The 9,852-nt window shown below is 40.2% G+C and overlaps 1 pseudogene across 1 annotated transcript; it reads right to left on the bottom strand.

Moving 5' to 3' along the window:
• Positions 1-270: 270 nt before the first annotated feature.
• On the bottom strand, positions 271-1,449 carry LOC143535898 (receptor-like protein kinase HERK 1 pseudogene; annotated as a pseudogene). The gene is made up of 3 exons (XR_013135791.1): positions 535-1,449; positions 429-455; positions 271-327 (listed from the first exon to the last, which is right to left on the bottom strand). The product of XR_013135791.1 is annotated as a receptor-like protein kinase HERK 1 pseudogene (transcript).
• Positions 1,450-9,852: the final 8,403 nt, after the last annotated feature.

Below are 9,852 nucleotides of genomic sequence, written 5' to 3'. Positions count from 1 at the left end.
AATAAGCGTTTAGCATATATAAGCACAAAGTAATATTTTACTTTTGACAAACTCGAACTTACTTGCACTTCTCTTGCCTCCTCAAATTGCTTCACCGCGAAAGAAAATTTTAGCATAGTACGTGTACTAGATCATTTATTATTTTTCCACAATGTGAACTTACCTGAATTTGCAAAGTTACCACAAGTTTCTGTACAACCAGGTAAATTTTCAGCAAAAGGGTAGGAGGTTGATATATGTGGTTTAACTTAGTTTAGTTAGACACCAAGTTCACTTGATGTCCACTAAAGTTGTACTTACTTTAAGTTCCATTGCTTCTTCAAGTTCCTGTACCATCAGCAAATTTTTTCAAAGTAAATGAGTTTGATTATTAATAAAGTAAATGTAGCATATATGCAAACAAAGGAACCTCTTTAAAGTAAACTTACTAGCAATTCAGGTGCTTCCTCCATTTCCTGTACTTCCAAATAGTCAATTAAAAATTGCCAAACAAAAACATACATTAAATTGTTTAAAGTTGGAATTCTAACTTACTAGCAGTTTCAATGCTTCCTGAAGCTTTCTTAACACCAGTCCAATTGAGGGCCTTCGTCTCCGATCATCATTCAAGCAATGAAATGCAATATCTGAAAAGACATTCATGGAATCCGAGGTCATGTAGTTCTTCAAATCACGATCAATAATAAGATTTAATTTCCCTTCCTCATAGTAACGTTGGGCTAACGAGGCTAGAAATCGTTCTTCACTGTTTACATTTACGAAGCACAGCCTCCCACATAGAACTTCAAACAATACTACTCCGAATGAATAAACATCAGACTCTTTAGTCAGGATCCCTGTGCGGATATATACTGGATCACAGTAACCATGAGTTCCGGAAGCATTAGTAATAAGATAAGTGTCATTCTCATTTGCACGGCCTATTTTGGAAAGCCCAAAATCCGCAATCATAGCCTTCCATTTGTGGTCTAACAGGATGTTTGCACTTTTAATATCTCTATGGATAACTCTTTGGTTCTTTGCAACATGGTTATGGAGATGATCCAAACCGCGTGCTGCGTCAATGCATATATTGATTCGTTGCATCCAAGTGAGTGGACACATGGTTTTAGTCTGTTTGAGGTAATTGTCCAGACTTCCACGGTCTGCATACTCATAAACAAGGAACTTTTCGTTGAGCTCTTCGCAGAAGCCAACAAATGAAACAAGATTTTGATGTTTATAACGAGAGAGCAATTGAATCTCGGTTAAAAACTCTTTAATCCCCTGTCCATAATCTGCTTGCAGTCGCTTTACCGCAACGTTGGTAAGTTCATCAGAAAGTGCGAGTCGTCCTCTATAAACGGGACCATATCCACCCCTTCCGATCAAGGTTGTGAAGTTTTGAGTGGCTTCTTGAATATCTTGAAAGGGTATTCTGAGGCTCTTTGAATCTTCAATTAATGACATCTTTTGGGAATATTAATAAGAAGTGGTCCTAAGAGAGACACGCCAAAATGAGAGTGACTTAAAAGTATATTCAAGCCACCACGCTGCTATTAATTACCCGCCTAAAACCGTACCGGTGCCGTTGGTATTGTTAATTATAATAACAAGAATTCAAGAAGTGTGATGGAAGAGAAAGAGCTGGACTTACCAGTAATAGTAATAATAATAATATTGTTACAGATCGACAGGAGCTAGAGATGCTAGTGGGGGTCTTGGAGATTGAATATTTATCGAAAAAAAAGATAAATTACAGGGAATCCAACATGTACGTCTGACGGACTGAAAGAGACCCAAGGTACGCTACCACCTAGGGGTTCAACCACTAAAGCCCGTGACAACCCGAGTACAGACAACAACAGCAACAACAACCCGAGCAATGGAAAGAGAAAGTTTGACAACATCAGATCCTCATCCTCGAACCCTCCACAGCAACAACACTACCGTAAACCCGAACTCACTCGGGGCTTCAACAATCAGGGTCACAATAACAATAACAACGGTGGCGGGCAGGGTTCGAGCGGATATGCTGGGAAATATCCGAAGTGCAACAGGTGCAATTATCATCATGCTGGGTCGTGTGACCGTGTCAAGTGTCTGAGATGCGGAAAGATGGGTCACCAGGCAAAGGAATGTAGAGGAGACCTTGCGGCAAAGGGTGCTCCTAAACCACCTATGACGACGAAGGGATGTTTCGAATGTGGGCAGGAAGGTCATTTCAGGAAAGATTGTCCCAAGCTGAAACAGAACGACAACAATGGAGGTAATGAAAGTGGCAGTGGTGGTGGAAACAATGGTAAAGGAAGAGCTTTTGTTATTGGGTCGGGTCAAGCCCGCAATGATCCGTACGTGGTGACTGGTAAGTTTCCTGTGAACGATTGTTTTGCTTCTGTATTGTTTGACACTGGAGCTGATAGGAGTTTTGTGTCGAAAGCCTTTAGTCAACTCTTAGACTTAACTCCAACCCCGTTAGATGCTAAGTTTCCAGTAGAATTAGCCGACGGAAAGTCTGTAGAAACGACTCATGTACTTGCGGGATGTAAGTTAAAACTGTCAGGTCATATTTTTGATATCGACCTCATACCTTTTACGCTTGGTAGTTTCGATGTCGTGGTCGGCATGGACTGGTTATCCGAGAACCGAGCGGAGATTATATGTCACGACAAGATAGTCCACATTATTACCCCTTCCGGCGAGATCATTTCGATCCGGGGCGAGAGAAACGGCATGACCACCAGCGTCATTACCCTCATGAAGGCGCAGAAGTATCTACGAAAGGGTCATCCGGCAATTTTGGCGCAGATTGTTGAGAAACCCGCGGAAGAGAAGCGAATTGAAGATATACCGATTGTGCGAGATTTTCCGGAAGTTTTCCCGGAGGATTTGCCTGCACTCCCTCCTATTCGACAAGTCGAATTCCAAATCGAGTTGACCCCCGGTGCAGCACCCATAGCACGAGCTCCGTATCGGCTCGCACCGGCGGAGCTTCAGGAACTGTCCACTTAGTTGCAAGATTTATTGGATAAAGGTTTTATCCGACCTAGCTCATCACCATGGGGAGCCCCTGTCTTATTTGTCCGAAAGAAAGACGGGACTTTCCGCATGTGCATCGACTACCGGGAGTTGAACAAGGTGACGGTCAAGAACCGTTATACTTTACCCCGAATTGATGATCTGTTTGACCAGCTCCAAGGATCGAGTTATTACTCGAAGATCGATCTGCGATCTGGTTACCATCAACTAAGAGTGCGCGAAGAAGATATTTCAAAGACGGCTTTCAGAACACGGTATGGTCACTACGAGTTTTCGGTTATGCCTTTTGGACTAACCAATGCACCAGCCGTATTTATGGATCTCATGAATCGAGTATACAAGGCGTACCTCGACAAGTTTGTGATTGTGTTTATTGACGATATCCTGGTCTACTCCAAGGACAAGGCTGACCATGAGGAAAACTTAAAGGTAATTCTGGAATTATTGAAGAAGGAACAACTGTACGCAAAACTCTCGAAATGCGAATTTTGGCTTCGCGAGGTTCACTTTTTAGGACATGTGATCAACGAGAATGGTATCCATGTCGATCCCGGTAAGGTAGAGGCCATCAAAAACTGGGAAGCACCTAAGACCCCGACTGAGGTGCGGCAATTCCTATGACTGGCCGGCTACTACCGGCGTTTCATTGAAGGATTTTCAAAGATTGCCCAACCTCTCACCAATTTGACTCACAAGGGTACTAAGTACAATTGGGGTGACGCGCAAGAATCCGCTTTTCAACTGTTGAAAACCAAACTCTGTAGCGCCCCTATTCTAGCCCTACCCGAGGGAACGGAGAATTTTGAGGTACACTGTGACGCATCGATACAAGGTCTCGGTTGTGTGCTGATGCAACTCGAGAAGGTTATAGCTTATGCCTCTCGACAACTGCGGGTTCACGAGAAGAACTACACGACTCATGATTTGGAACTCGGAGCTGTGGTGTTTGCCCTTAAGATATGGAGGCATTACTTGTACGGTACCAAGTTTACCATTTACACCGACCACAAGAGTCTCCAGCATATCTACGATCAGAAGGAGCTGAACATGCGACAGCGTCGTTGGGTCGAGCTGCTTAAGGATTATGATTGTGCCATCAAGTACCACCCTGGCAAGGCCAATGTAGTGGCCGACGCCCTCAGCAGAAAAGAAACAGATAAACCCAGACGAGTGCGAGCATTGCAACTCACGATTCATACTAACTTACCCGATCAGATTCGCGAGGCGCAACTCGAAGCTTTGAAAGATGATAATCTTCCATCGGAACTCATGCGGGGCATGAACAAGCAACTTGAAACCAAATCGGACGGGGTCCGATATTTTGAGAACCGGATTTGGGTTCCACGATATGGAGAGTTGAGAACTCTGGTGATGGACGAAGCATACAAGTCCAGATATTCTATCCACCTTGGCTCAGATAAAATGTATCATGACTTAAAGGCACTTTACTGGTGGCCGAATATGAAAGCCGACATTGCCACCTACGTGAGAAAATGCTTGACTTGTGCCAGAGTCAAAATAGAACACCAGAAACCATCTGGCCTACTACAACAACCGGACCTTCCAATGTGGAAATGGGAACACATTTCAATGGATTTTATCACGGGATTACCTAAAACACCGACGGGATGCGATACCATCTGGGTGATCGTTGACCGGTTGACTAAGTCCGCACACTTTTTAGCGATTAAGGAATCGGACAAAATGGAAAGATTGACTCGCGTCTACATGAAGGAAGTAGTGTCTAGACACGGAGTGCCTGTCTCAATCATTTTTGATCGAGATTCTCGTTTCACTTCGCACTTTTGGAAGTCACTACAAAGCGCACTAGGCACACGTCTTGATATGAGCACAGCCTACCATCCTCAGACGGATGGGCAAAGTGAACGAACTATTCAGACCCTGGAGGATATGTTGCGTGCATGTGTGTTGGATTTCAGAAAAAGTTGGGAACCTCACTTACCTTTGGTAGAGTTTTCGTATAATAACAGCTACCACGCAAGTATTAAAGCAGCGCCGTTTGAAGCACTGTACGGACGGAAGTGTCGATCACCACTCTGCTGGGCAGAGGTGGGTGACAGCCAAATCACTGATCCAGAACTGGTACTCGAAACTTCGGAAAAGATTGTTCAAATCCAAAATCGCATGGCAGCAGCACGAGATCGCCAAAAGAGTTACGCCGACAAGCGCCGAAAACCTCTCGAATTTCAAGTGAATGACCAAGTGTTACTCAAAGTCTCACCTTGGAAAGGTGTGGTTCGCTTTGGGAAGCGAAACAAACTCAACCCACGATACGTTGGTCTTTACCGGATAACGGAACGCGTTGGTCCGGTGGCGTACCGACTGGACTTACCAGCGGAACTCAGTAGTGTACACAATGTTTTCCACGTATCCAATTTGAAGAAATGCTTATCCGATGAAACCCAAGTAGTCCCTTTGGACGAACTGCAAATTGATGAACAGCTACGTTTCATTGAAGAACCAGTTGAAGTTTTGGACTGGGAAACCAAAACACTCAAGCACAGCAAAATTCCAATCGTTAAGGTTCGTTGGAACTCAAGACGTGGACCGGAGTTCACGTGGGAACGCGAGGATCAAATGATGAAAAAGTATCCTCACCTTTTTGAAGGGCTGACCAAACACAGAAAACCGCGAAACCCGACAAACCGTCAGAAATCACCGGAGGTATGAATTAAATTTCAGGACGAAATTTCTTTCTACTAGGAGTTGATATGACAAACTGAAAATTTTTCTTACTTTTTCAGACACTCATCACGACTTGACTCAAATTTTCGGGACGAAAATTCTTTAACATGGGAATGATGTGACAATCGTCAATTTTAGGTTAACTCCGTTAACTCAACTCCGTCAATTCAAACTTAAGATCATTGAATCTGTAACGCACACCTCATTACATTTAAACTAGGGTTTAAATGACGCTTGACACTTACTACATGTGTAGTCTTTCTGGAATTGCACCGAAACGCAAACGAGTTGACGCAAACAATTGGTGAATAAACGAAAAACGTCAAAACAATAATTATGTGATAATTATGTGTTAGACATATGTGTTACTTGATTATATTATGTATGATACTAAACAAGAAACAAGAGCTAGTTAAAATAAGCTAGAAAAGTGCAAATTAGAAGTTGAGGGACCTAGATGTAACATGTTATTATAAATAATAATATAAACCTAAACCCTAACACTCCCTCTCCCTCCCTCTAGACCGATCGGCCCCCCTCCCCCCTTGTTCTTGGCTGCCGTCAATCACACACACACATATACACAAGATCTTTCAAGTTTAATCGAAGATTAAGGTGCTAGGAAGGTATAAACAACTATCCTATGTATTTTACATGCTTAATTTTGAGTTTGAATGGGTTAATTATAAACCCTAAAATCTGGAAATTTCGTATATTGTGTTCATATGATCTTTGTTTGATTTGATGATGTATTGATGATGATTTGATAACTAGAATTGATATTGTTACATGTTAATTGTTGTGTCTTGATTTTGAGATCAAATAAAACCCTAACCATGTATGTATGGTGTAATTGATGTGCATGGATAGTGATTATAGTGTCTAGAGTGTTATATGAACGGATTATAGTCTATAGATGGTTAATATGTTGAGTTTTGTTGCAAACAGTTTCTGGACAGATTGTGTTGTTGATGTTCAATTGACTGTATCGGGGTGTAAATGTGAAAATTGGTTGAGATTATTGATACTACAGTAAACTAGGTTGAGTCTAGTTTCTAAAGAATATAAATTTGCAATTTTTGGACGTGTAAAAGTTAACCTTTATGATTTTACAAAAACGTTGTGCAAAGATGAGTTGTTAGACCTGCTGTTAGGTTGTTTTGTAAATGTTATATCTCATGAACTACGAGACCAATTGTCACACCCTCAAAATCCACTAATGGAGTTTTACCGTCAGAGGGTGTGAACTAACAGGATCGGATTCATTAGTTATAATCAAACCATAAAACAAAGTTTCAAAACCATGAAAACGTTTACGAGTAATTAAATGCGGAAGCGTAAAAACCATAGAAACCAATGTTGCGTCACGCAGGACGACTTAAAACCCAATGATAACAGTTTAAAATAAGTTTGCATTATTAAAAGTGTTTCAAGCAATGCATGATCCTAAACCGCGCGCCCGCCTCGGCTACCTGAGAATAACATACTAAAAGTGTCAACACAAGGTTGGTGAGTTCACAAGTTTATATAAAATAAAGTGTTTAGCGTTTGCGTTCAGCGTTTTGCGTTACAGCGTTTTGCGTTACAGCGTTTTGCGTTACCAGATAGTGTTATGTCAATTATATATCTATAGGTAGCTAGCCTATAAAACAAGTATCACTAAGTGTTCGACAATGGTATGTGTTTAGCCAAGATTACACCCACTCGACCTCCAGTCGAGTTTAGCGTTGGGTGGGGTTTGTCAAACCCAGTAGTACTACTCAACAATGACTCGCTATTATCCAATATTAAACGGTTCGATGTGAATGAAGGACTTTAGTTATTGCGTTTGCCACTTAGTCTTTACAAGTGATATATAATCTATATTAACAAAATCTTAATTGCATTTTCGGAGTATGTTATCTCCCCCAAGTGAAAAATGTTTGAAAACAGTTTAAAAAGGGGAAAGTGAAACTCACTGTTTGCGAAGTATTCCCAAAATAATTCACCAAGATCCGCGTCACAGAAAAACTCTCTCTAGCGTTCTAAAACAACAAAGAGATTTTTCTAAGTGTCGGAATATTATCGAGTCTCTAGACCCGGCACATAATACCTATGCACACAACATGTTTCGTGTTTCGTTTGTGAATCGTGTGTGACTTTAACAAGTGTATTTGTGATACGTTACATGTGTAAGAAATTATTTACGTGTCATGTATTCATAATGTACATCACTAGCAATTACTCCCCGTAAGGGCAATTTGGTCAACACATAACAATTAACTAGCCATTATTCCCCACGAGGGCAATTTGGTCAAATCATGAAAATCAATTAGCAATTATTCCCCGCAAGGGCAATTTGGTCAAAACATAACAATTATATAGCAAGTATCATGTTTCATGCATTTTCACAAAATTCAGCAGCTAGTTTCACCGAGACAGAAATTCTACTTGAAAGATTGTACTATTCCACCGATCATAGCATCTCAATTAATTTACCAAAAATCATCACAAAAGCATATATGTGTTAGGTTTCCAGAATATATTTTTTTTTTATTTTTATTCCACATAGATTTCTCATAATGATCAAAACATTACAGCAAACTCATAACAGTCAAATTCATGCGCAACAGAATGTTATTTGAAATTCCCGTTAAACGAAAAATCCAATAAATGCAAGACCACTTGGGTTAGGTTCCTAACTCAATAAGTCAACTTCCAGAAGTGGAACCAACCCAATTGATCTTGTAGTTCATGAGATATAATATGTACAAAACAACCTAACAGCAGGTCTAACAGCTCAGCTTTGCACAACGTTTTTGTAAAATCATAAAAGTTAACTTTTCCACGTCCAAAAATTGCAAATTTATATTCTTTAGAAACTAGACTCAACCTAGTTTACATTAGTATCAATAATCTCAACCAATTTTCACCTTTACACCCCGTTACAGTCAATTAAACATCAATAACACAATCTGTCCAGAAACTGTTTGCATCCAAACTCAACATATTAACTATCTATGAACCATAATTCATTCATATAACACTCTAGACTCCATAATCACTATCCATGCACATCAATTACACATTACATACATGATTAGGGTTTTTGTTTGAACTCAAATCAAAGACACAAGCAATTAACATGTAACAATATCCATTCTAGTTATCAAATCATCATCAAATCAACAACAATCATATGAACACCATACACACATAAATCGGCCCCTAGGGTTTTCAATTAACCCATTAAACATCGAAATTAAGTATAAGGGATGCAAGGGATAGTCGTTTATACCTTCCTAGCACCTTAATCTTCAATCAAAAGCTTGAAAACTTGGTTGTATGTGTGTGTGTGAATGGCGGCAGCCGTGAGGGGGGGGGGGGGGGGGAGAAGGGTCCGATCGGGGTAGAGGAGAGGAGGGAAAAAGTGAGTTAGGGTTTAGGTTTATTATTATTAATAATAATAATATGTTACACTCAAGTCCCTCAACTTTCAATTGTTGCTTTTCTAGCTTAACTAACTAGTTCTAGTACATTGAGTTAACGTTTATAACGATGTTATCACACAACACATAAGTCTAACACATAATTATCACATAACTACTGTTTTGAGGTTTTTCGTTTATTCACCAATCGTTTGCGTCAACTCGTTTGCGTTTCGGTGCAATTCCCGAAAGACTACACATGTAGTAAGTGTTAAGCGTCATTTAAACCCTAGTTTAAATGTAATGAGGTGTGCGTTATAGATTCAGTGATCTTAAGTTTGAATTGACGGAGTTGAGTTAACAGAGTTAACCTGAAATTGACGATTGTCACACCAATTGGGTTGGTTCCACTTCTGGAAGTTGACTTATTGAGTTAGGAACCTAACCCAAGTGGTCTTGCATTTGTTGGATTTTTCATTTAACGGGAATTTCAAATAACATTCTGTTGCGCATGAATTTGACTGTTATGAGCTTGCTGTAGTGTTTTGATCATTATGAGAAATCTATGTGGAATAAAAATAAAATAAAATATGTTCTGGAAACCTAACACATGCATGCTTTAATGATGATTTTTGGTAAATTAATTGAGATGCTATGATCGGTGGAATAGTACAATCTTTCAAGTAGAATTTCTGTCTCGGTGAAACTAGCTGCTGAATTT

The sequence above is a fragment of the Bidens hawaiensis genome, unplaced genomic scaffold (assembly GCF_021521415.1).
Source record: "Bidens hawaiensis isolate Kalapana, Puna unplaced genomic scaffold, B.hawaiensis_p1.1 tig00010699_1, whole genome shotgun sequence".
NCBI lineage: Eukaryota > Viridiplantae > Streptophyta > Magnoliopsida > Asterales > Asteraceae > Bidens > Bidens hawaiensis.
Note: the sequence above shows the minus strand (reverse complement) of the source record. Positions and strands in the feature narration are given on the sequence as shown.